The sequence below is a fragment of the Equus asinus genome, chromosome 17 (assembly GCF_041296235.1).
Source record: "Equus asinus isolate D_3611 breed Donkey chromosome 17, EquAss-T2T_v2, whole genome shotgun sequence".
NCBI lineage: Eukaryota > Metazoa > Chordata > Mammalia > Perissodactyla > Equidae > Equus > Equus asinus.
In genome coordinates, this window is record NC_091806.1 from 22,652,608 (window position 1) to 22,663,734 (window position 11,127).

The window sequence follows — 11,127 nt, forward strand, 5'->3', positions numbered from 1 at the left end:
CGTGTCCTTGTGGATTGATGCTGAGCCGTGTCCCAGAGCTCAGCTCTTGCATCTAAAGAGTACACAGGCATTTCACCCCGGTACTGCACCGAGACACTTTATCCCCTCCCAGTATTTGTGGTGTTCTATTCCAGAATATGAAGGGAAATAAAGCATCTTCAAATAGAAACCCAGGAGAGTTAAAAAGAAAGAAAAAGGAAAAAACTCTAATCGGTTGGGGAGATAAAAATTTTGCAAACCTTTGAGCAAGTCAAACCACAGATAGGTGTGTCTTGGAAAGTCATGCTGATGGGAAATTTCCAAACCCTGAGGGGAACTGAGAGGCAATTCTACAGAATCATGATCTCTCAGAGAAAACTCTTTAAATTCCAGTTGGAAATCAAGGAGGAAACTTTTGCTTCTTGAATTTTTTTCCCCAAGACCATGTTGAAGATGGTGCTTGAGAAGCAGTGGGGAACACTCTTTACCTCATCTGCCAGAGATGCTTTTCCAGTCTCTCTTAGATGTAGAAGTAAGACTTGGAGACATACTTCACAGTTTTCCAGCCACTGAATGGACTTTTATCCATAGAGAATAGCAGATTGCCATTACCAGAATTGTTAAGAAACTGGCACATGGTGAGATACATAATTTGCATTTTTGCATTTTCAAAGAGCCTTTTAAATTGTGATGTTGTACTTAAAAGTATGGGTGGTTCAGGCTACCAAGTTTAATGCAACACACGCATCTATCACTTAACTGAGTACATTTCAGCTAGTTACATAGCCTTTCTGGCCTCAGAATCTTCATTTTTTAATGGGAATTATAATATTATCAAGTTCAAAGGATTTGCAAATGAATAATATATGTGGAGTCGGTAGGATAGTGCTTGACACGTATGTCCTCAAGTAATAGCAACTGTTAGAACGTAAACTTTTTTGGGGGGTCAGGAGTATACCTATTACCTGAAGTTTAATGAAATTAGACCCATCTTCACTTTTTCAACTTTAAGTTAAATCCAAGTAACTACGAAATACAAGTGTATATTTTTGTCTTAGCTCTCTAATAGCATTTTACTTAATTTTTCTACATATATTCTCATTTATTATCCTTCCTCTAATGCTGTGCCCACCCTGATGTTTTAGATTGAAAAGTGGAATTTTCTGGGGTTGTTTAAAGAATTTTGATGTAAAAGAATGGTAATTCAAGTGCTGTTTACCATTTACAGAGTTATTGATATGTGATATCGCAATTAATATTTCCATAACAAAACCATAAGGAATTGCACAGGGAAGGACATTAAGGATACGAAAGAGTGATTTACTTAAGTCATAGATCAGAGTCTTGTTATTATAAATATGCATGTCCACTTAATTTTCTCTAAGTGCATTTGATGTCATAAATAGCATTAGATGTCTGCATCAGACTTGTTCGGAATATGTAAATGGCTGATGTTCTGAACTGCTTTAGCTCTAGTTGTTGTGATCTTGTATCTCTCTTAAAATGAACCGCATTACTAAGATAATTTACAAGAGAAGGTCAGGCCTCCATCAGGAGAGACACAGGTGGAAATAGAGAAAAGTTATTTTTTTTAGTAAGAAATAGTAAGAGTATTAAGCTTAAGATGTTGAGGAAATAATATGGAAATATTAGTTGCTATATCACATATTGATGACTCTGAAAATGGTAAACAGCACTTGAATTACCATGCTCCTACATCAGAAATCTTTAAACATCCCCAGAAAATTCCTCTTCTTAATCTAAAACATCAGGATGGGCACAGCAGAACAATATTGAGGCGAGACAAAAGGATCTGAAATCTGAAGAGAACATGTTTTCCAGACTGTCATGGAAAAGAATATGCGTAGCTAGATAGACAAAGAATAACTTTTTATGGCTGAGGTAAATAATAATCCTGGGTCAAAAATACAGTGGATTTAAAGAATTTACCAGAGGGAGGGTAATCAAGAATGGGATTTTAATCTATTCTTTTAATTTGTAATAACAATATTTATTTAGAAAAATGTATGCAAATGTGACATATGTACATACAGGTACACATAAATTCATCTAAAATTTACTGCATGAAATATAATTAAAAATCACTACTGATAATAATCCTATTATTAATTCTTCATATAGTTTTGAATGTTATACATACTTCAAAGTTGAATGAGGAATTTCTATTATTTTCAGAACAATTGATGCTAGAATTAGTTCGTTGCCAAAATGAATGGGAAGGAAATAGTGGGCATTGGGGATAGTGAGGAGGCAAAATCCCCAAGGTCACAGCCCCACAGGATGGCCTAAAGCCCACAGTTCATGGCCATGAGGAGCCTCAAGCAACCTCTGCTGCAGCTCCAGCATATTAAAGAGTATGGCTATCAAGAAAGAAAAGACCATGGAATCTTCTGGGAGACATATGAACAGAATAAGCTGCTTCCTCTAGGAGTACATGAGGTTAAAATTGATCAAAGTGAGAGAATAGGGAGGACTGGGTCCATGATACAACTAATCATGGAAGTTTTGAAATAGTTTAAAAATTTTAGTCTAAGATTCTGTGTTATGTTGTCATGTTAGTTCACCCATGCACTATTTTCTACTGTTTCCCTTCTGGATCTTAAAATGATATTAAAATGTCTGTACAAATCTGTAGTTATTGCAACTTTTTTGTTTTTCACATTTAACATATTGTAAAAATGCTTTACCGTCTATGTAGTCATAATATTAATATTTTATTCACAGTATCATGTGCTAAGTTGTAGTAGTCTGATTTACATAAACACCTTCCTCTTATTAAACGTTTTAGATATTTCTAAATTGTCGTTATTATAAGTGAAACAACATAATTTTCCATTATGAAACTTAACACTTCATTTCACTTTTAGAATAATTTTTAGGATTGGGGTTACTAGGAGAGCGAATACAAACATGTTCATGATTCTGGAAAGATTTGGTAAAATATTTTCCAAAATATTAGATGCATGAAGCAGCTTCATTACAATTTTAGAATTGATATAATAAAAAAACCCATGATTTTAACAATAAATATTTTATTTTTATGGTGTATTCAATTTTCTAGCTCACTGTATGTGTAGACGCTTCTTAAAAATAGGGGCCGGCCCAGTGGCGCAGCGGTTAAGTTCGCACGTTCTGCTTCTCGGCGGCCCGGGGTTTGCTGATTCGGATCCCGGGTGAGGACACGGCACTGCTTGGCAGCCATGCTGTGGTAGGCGTCCCACGTATAAACTAGAGGAAGATGGGCACGGATGTTAGCTCAGAGCCAGGCTTCCTCAGCAAAAAGAGGAGGACTGGCAGTAGTTAGCTGAGGGCTAATCTTCCTCCAAAAAATAATAATAATAATAATGCTGACATCAACATTTCATATCTTCCTTTTGATTTATACACTGCAAAGCACATTTATAATAATTGTCTTATTTGACTCTTAATGGATCAGGCAGCTTGGACAAGTGTTACTGTATCTATTTTATGGGAGAGGATGCTGAGGCTTAGTGGTTTCTTCAATGACACATGGAAATTAAGTGGTGAAGATGGGATTGTTAACATTTTGATAGCAGAAACTGAACAATTATTATATTATTTTTGTTTAACTTTCTATTTTGGAGTAACAGGACATTTGCCAAGATAGTACAAAGAGTTTCTGTACACTCCTCACTTATTTTCCCCTAATATTGTGATTTGATATTACCATGCGCACAGTCGTCAAAATGGTAAAATGAGCATTGATATATTATTCTTAATGAAACACCACATTTTATTTATATTTCACTAATTTCTTCACTACCATCCCTTTTCTGCTCTAGGATTCAATCCAATACAATGCATTTCACTTAAAACAATTATTTTTTAAATAAAATCATAAACCTTGTGATTGTAAACCATGGGGACATTGTACTCTCCATTGTCAAAGTTTTTTTTTAACTTTTTATTGAGATTATCATAGTTTACAACCTTGTGAAATTCACTTGTACATTATTGTCTGTCAGTCGTGTGGTAGGTGCACCACTTCACCCTTTGATCCCACTCCCCACAGCTTTTCCCTGGTAGCCACTAATCTGTTCTCTTTGTCTACATGTTTAACTTCCACCTATGAGTGGAGTCATACAGAGATTGTCTTTCTCTATCTGGCTTATTTCACTTAACATAATTCCCTCAAGGTCCATCCATGTTGTTGTGAATGGGACGATTTTATCGTTTTTTGTGGCTGTATAGTATTCCATTGTATATATATATCATATCTTCTTTATCCAATCATCAGTTGATGGGCACTTAGGTTGCTTCCACATCTTGGCTACTGTAAATAATGCTGCAATGAACATAGGGGTGCATGGGACTTTTGGAATTGCTGATTTCAAGTTCTTTGGATAGATACCCAGTAGTGGGATGGCTGGGTCATGTGGTATTTCCATTTTTACTTTTTGAGAAATCGCCATACTGTTTTCCATAGTGGCTGAACCAGTTTGCATTCCCACCAATAGTGTATGAGGGTTCCTTTTCCCCCACAACCTCTCCAACATTTGTTACTTTTTGTTTGGTTATTTTTGCCATTCTAATGGGTATAAGGTGATATCTTAGTATACTTTAGATTTGCATTTCCCTGATGATCAGTGATGATGAACATCTTTTCATGTACCTATTGGCCATCTGTGTATCTTCTTTGGAGAAATGTCTGTTTATGTCTCCTGCCCATTTTTTGATCGTCTTATTTGATTTTTTGTTGTTGAGTTGTGTGAGTTCTTTATATATTATGGAGATTAACCCTTTGTCGGATATATGACTTGCAAATTTTGTTTTCCAATTAGTGGTTTGTTTTTTTGTTTCAATCCTGTTTTCCCTTGCCTTGAAGAAGATTTTTAGTCTGATGAAGTCTCATTTGTTTATTCTTTCTATTGCTTCCCTTGTCTGAGAAGACATGGTGTCTGAAAAGATCCTTTTAATACTGATGTCAAAGAATGTACTGCCTGTATTTTCTTCTAGAAGCCTTAATGTTTCAGGTCTTACCTTTAGGTCCGATTCATCTTGAATTTATTTTTGTGAATGATGAAAAAGAATGGTCAATTTTCATTCTTTTACATGTGGCTGTCCAGTTCTCCCAGCAGCATTTGCTGAAGAAACTTTCTTTTCTCCATTGTATGCCCTCAGCTCCTTTGTCGAAGATTAGCTGTCCATAGATGTGTGGTTTTGTTTCTGGGATTTCAATTCTGTTCCATTGATCTGTGTACCTGTTATTGTAACAGTATCATGCTGTTTTGATTACTGTAGCTTTGTAGTATGTTTTGAAGTCAGGGATTGTGATGCCTCCAGCTCGTTCTTTCTTCTCAGCATTGCTTTAGCAATTCGGTGTGTTTTGTTGCCCCGTATGAATTTTAGGATTCTTTGTTCTATTTCTGTCAAGAACGTCATTGGGATTCTGATTGGGATAGCGTTGAATCTGTAGATTGCTTTAGGTAGAATGGGCATTTTAACTATGTTTATTCTTCCAATCCATGTGCATGAAATGTCTTCCCATCTCTTTATGTTGTCATGAATTTCTTTCAGGAAATTTGTGTAGTTTTCATTGTATAGGTCTTTCACTTCCTTAGTAAAATTCACCCCAAGGCATTTTATTCTTTTTTGTTCTGATTGTGAATGGGGTTGTGTTCTTGAGTTCGTTTTCTGTTTGTTCATTTTTAGAGTATAGAAATGCTACTAATTTATGTAAATTGATTTTATACTCTGCAACTTTGCTGTAGTTGTTGATTATTTCTAAAAGTTTTCCAATGGATTCTTTGGGGTTTTCTATATATAAGATCATGTTGTCTGCAAACAGCGAGAGTTTCACTGCTTCACTCCCTATTTGGATTTCTTTTATTCCTTTCTCTTGCCTAATTGCTTTGGCCAAAACCTCCAGTACTATGTTGAATAAGAGTGGTGATAGAGGGCATGCTTGTCTCATTCCTGTTCTCAGGGGGATGACACTCAGTTTTTGCCCATTGAGTATGAAGTTGGCTGTGGGTTTGTCATATATGGCCTTTATTATGTTGAGGTAATTTTCTTCTATCCCCATTTTGTTAAGAGTTTTTTTTTTTAATCATAAATGGCTGTTGGATCTTGTCAAATGATTTCTCTGCATCTATTGAGATGATCATGTGGTTTTTGTTCCTCAAGTTGTTGATGTGGTATATCACGTTGATTGATTTGTGGATGTGGAACCATCCCTGTGTCCCTGGTATGAATCCCACTTGATCATGGCATATGATCCTTTTGATGTATTGCTGAATTCGGGTTGCCAAAATTTTGTTGAGAATTTTTGCATCTATGTTCATCAGCGATATTGGCCTGTAGTTCTCCTTTTTTGTACTATCCTTGTCAGGCTTTGGTATCAGAGTGATGTTGACCTCATAGAATGTGTTAGGAAGTGTTCCATCCTCCATAATTTTTTTGGAATAGCTTGAAAAGGACAGGTATTAAATCTTCTCTGATTGTTTGTAGTATTCCCCAGGAAAGCTGTCTGGTCCTGGGGTTTTATTCTTTGGGATGCTTTTGATTGTTGTTTCATTCTCTTTCCTTGTTATTTTTCTGTTCAGCTTGTCTGTTTCTTCTTCACTTAGCTTTGGGAGGTTGTAAGAGTCTAAGAATTTATCCATTTCCTCTAGGTTATCCATTTTGTTGGCATAAATTTTTTTGCAGTACTCTCTTATAATCTGTTGTATTTCTGTGGAGTCTGTTGTTATTTCTCCTCTTTCCTTGCTGATTTTGTTTATTTGAGCTTTCTCTCTTTTTTGCTTTGTAAGTCTGGCTAGGGGATTGTCAATTTTATTTATCTTCTCAAAGAACCAGCTGTTCTTTTCATTGATCCTCTCAATCTTTTTTGTTTCACTAGCTGCCGGGAGCTGTGCCTACATCATTTGATCGGCTGTTTGACAGGGTCCAGCTGATTAATGCTGAGGGGTGCAGGGTTTCCCCTTGGTGAAGAATAACCGGCTGGCCCCTCACATAGTTCTGAAACCTGTGCTGCTTCTAATTGCCCTTCATTCCTTTTCCTTTCTTAACCTCCAGTTTTCACTCCTTTGGGTGGCTGCTTGGGAGGCACTACCTCCCAGGAGAATTAAATATGGTAAGAGAATGTGACCACCTGGAGGTAACTTTCAAGATATTTTTCTGAGAGCTAATTTCGTTTGATGCAGTTAGTTAATGGAGGAGCATACAGTCCCTTTTGAGACAAGCAGAAAGGAATCCTGCCCAGATAAGATGTCGAGTTAGGTTTATGGCCTCCATCTGGTTAATGTTTCCTTCTTCCTCCAGTTCTTTGTCTAAATATATATACATCATCTTTCCAAGTTTGCTGGTTAATTGGATGATCAAGAAGTATCTATATATTATTCTTGACCTTCTGCTTTCTGTTAAAATGTTACAGAGGTTTTCTCTTAAAAGCAATAAATAATAAATAATTGCTGAGTAGAAGGGTCGAGGGGTGCAGGGATGCCCCTTGGTGAAGAATGGCCAGCCGACACCCCTGATATTTTCTGAAATGTATGCATGCTTTCTATCAAGGTTATGACTATACTTATTTCTGCTTTTTATTCTTGAAGATATATAGTTTAGCTTAGCTTTCCAGCCCTTTACTTTACTAACAAAATGATATTTTCTCTGGGCAGTGTGCTCAAGGGAGTGTGAGCTCTGCAACCTAAAAGATAAAGGAGTGCTTTCACCCCCTAAAGGGCCCGGGAATGTAAAGATGTTTAACTGCCCGCTGAGAATGCAAATAGCCCTGGGGATAAGATACCCTGGAGTCGCCTTTTGTTCCCATTAACCATCTACACTAATGGCATAAATGATTGAGAGAGGCAGGTATGGCTCCTGAGGATGTAAACAGATGGAATGCTGTCCTGTCCGGAGGCCTGGACCTTCTCTCTTTGATTTAACTTTACCATGAATTACAACACATGTCAAGGTACTTATCTCTTTTAGCTTAGAGACAACAAACACTAGTTACTTGCGGAGAAGACGATCATTAACCTTATGCTCTATAGAATAGAATGCTAATAAATATTCTTGTGTTCGTTTTTTTACTTCCTTATCTCTCTGAGAATATTTGTAGAGCTATTTCTGTACTAATCCTGAAAAATATAAAAACGACACTTGTGGTCAAAGTTGGACTTGCTAACACCAACCCAAGTCTCACATCCTTTCCATTTCCCTCATTGCGCCGCCGCCATCCATCCCTCAGGAACCTGGACTCAGCAGGGGTGGGACTCCAGCAAATAGCATTTATTTGTGCTCTGATTTTTGATATTTCTCTCTTTATGCTAACTCTGGGCTTTGTTTGTTCTTCTTTTTCTAATTCAGTTAGGTGTACTTTGAGATTGCTCATTTGGGACTTTTCTTGTTTGTTAAGGTGTACCTGTATTGCGATGAATTTCCCTCTTAATACAGCTTTTGCTGTATCCCATATCAGTTGGTATGGCATGTTATCATTTTCATTTTTCTCTAGATATTTTTTGATTTCTTCTTTAATTAATTCAGTGATCCATTGCTTGTTCAATAGAATATTGTTTAGTCTCCACATCTTTGTCCCTTTCTCACCCTTTTTCTTGTAATTAATTTCTAGCTTTAGAGCATTATGATTGGAGGAGATGCTTGTTATTATTTCAATTTTTTTTTAATTTAAAGAGGCTTTCCTTGTTTCCCAACATATGGTCTATTCTTGAGCATGTTCCACGCACACTTGAGAAGAATGTGTATTCTGCTGTTTTTGGATGAAGTGTTCTATATATGTCTATTAAGTCCAACTGTTTTAACTTTTTGTTTAATTCCACTGTTTCCTTGTTGAATTTCTGTATGGATGATCTGTCCAATGATGTGAGTGGGCTGTTGAGGTCCCCTACTATTATTGTGTTATTTTTGATGTCTTCTTTTAGGTTTGTTAATAGCTGCTTTATGAACTTTGGTGCTCCTGTGTTGGGTGCATAGATATTTATAAGCATTATTTCTTCTCGATGTAGAGTCCCTTTGATCATTATATATTGCCCCTCTTTCTCTCTCTTACTTGCCTTATCTTGAAATCTACTTTGTCTGATATAAGTATTGCAACATCTGCTTTCTTTTGTTTGCCATTAGCTTGGAGTATCATCTTCCACTCCTTCACTCTGAGCCTGTATTTGTCATTGGAGCTGAGATGTGTTTCCTGGAGGCAACAAACTGTTGGATCTTGTTCTTTAATCCATCTTGCCACTCTGTGTCTTTCTATTGGAAAGTTCAGTCAGTTTACATTCAGGGTGATTATTGATGTATGAGGGCTTAACACTGTCATTTTGTCACTCGTGTTCCAGTTTTCCTGCATTTCCTTTGTTTCTCATCCTGTGTGTTTTGGTCTACCCATTAATTTCTGCAGTTTCTTATGCTGTATTTCTTAGTTTTTTCTTTCTTTATTTTTTGTGTCTCTCTTCTGCTTTCTAGTTTAGTGGCTACCCTGAAGTTTGTATTCAGAATCTCATGCATAACATAGTCCATTTTCTGATGGCCTCTTATTTCCTTAGTCTAAGCCGATTCAGTCCCTTTTCTCCTCCCCTCCTAAGTTATTATTCTTATATTTTACTCCAACTTGTGTTTTGAGTTGGTGGTTAAAGTGACACGATTGTCTTTGTTTTGTGTTTTCCTTCCCTTTAGCCTAATGCTACAGTTGAATATTTGCTATCCTATTCTGATTCTATTTGTCTCCTTATTCTGTGTTTTGTGACCCCTTTCTCCCTTTTTTTTTCAGGTATGAGAGCCTTCTTGATGATTTCATGTAGGGGAGTCTTGTGGCTATGAAGTCCCTTAGCTTTTGTTTGTCTGAGAAGGATTTAATTTCTCCCTCATATCTGAAGGATATTTTTGCTGGATAGAGTATTCTTGGCTGAAGATATTTTCTTTTAAAGTTTTGAACATGTCCTTCCATTTTCTCCTAGCTTGTAAGGTTTCTGCAGAGAAATCTGCTGAAAGTCTGATAGGGGTTCCTTTGTAGGTTATTTTCTTCTGCCTTGCTGCCCTGAGCATTCTTTCTTTGTCATTCATTTTTGCCACTTTTACTACTATATGCCTTGCAGTAGGTATTTTTACATTGACAAATCTAGGAGATCTGAAAACTTCCTCCACCCACATTTCTCTCTCATTCCCTAGATTTGGGAAGTTCTCTGCAATTATTTCTTTGAGCATGCTTTGTGTTCCATTCTCCTTCTCTTCACTTTCTTGGATACCTATAATTCTTATGTTTCCTTTCCTCATTGAGTTGGATATTTCTCAGAAACTTGCTTCATTTCTTTTTAGGTTCAGTTCTCTCTCCTCCTCTGTCTGGAGCAATTCAACATGTTTATCTCCCATTATGCTAATTCGCTCCTCTATGGTGTCCACACAAGCATTCAGGGAATCTGTATTTTGTTTTATCTCTTCCATTGTGTCTTTCATCTCTAGTATTTCTGATTGACCCTTCTTTATAGTTTCAATCTCTTTTGTGAAGTAGCTCTTAAACTGGTTGAATTGTTTCTCTATATTCTCTTTTACCTCATTGAGCTTTTTGACCATAGCTATTCTGAATTCATTGTCATTTATTTCTTAGTCCTCAGGACATAATTCTGGGTATTTATTGTTTTCCCTCTGGTCTGGAGATTTGATGAATTGCCTGGTGCTGGAAGTACAGGTTTTCCTCATTGTGATATTATTAGACTGCAGTTACAGCCTATCGCCACTAGATGGGAGGGGTCGAAAGCTGCATATTCTGAGCCCTCCACTTTCTGCTGAGATGGCGTGACACAGCACAGGATGGGGGGGCGATTTCTCTTTCATGAAGACCCGCATTTCCCTGTCAGCTCTCTGTATCTGGTCTCCTGGAGTCTTGGATTAATGAGGTCACCCCATGTGAAAGCTCCCTCTAGGCTTCAAGGGCAGTAGGGAGTCCAGGATGATCCTGCAGACATGTGGCCCCTCCCCCACTCCTTCCCTCATAGAGCCTCCCGCGGCAGCAATCCCAGTCTTTAGGGGAGTGATTGAAGTTCTCTCTTACCCCTTTCCATATCCCCTGAGAGGTGCTCCAGCCTCTCCACCCTGTCGTTTGGCTGCTGTGACTCTCCGAGGATTCCTGTGCTATTAGGATATTTTCTGTTGGAATAT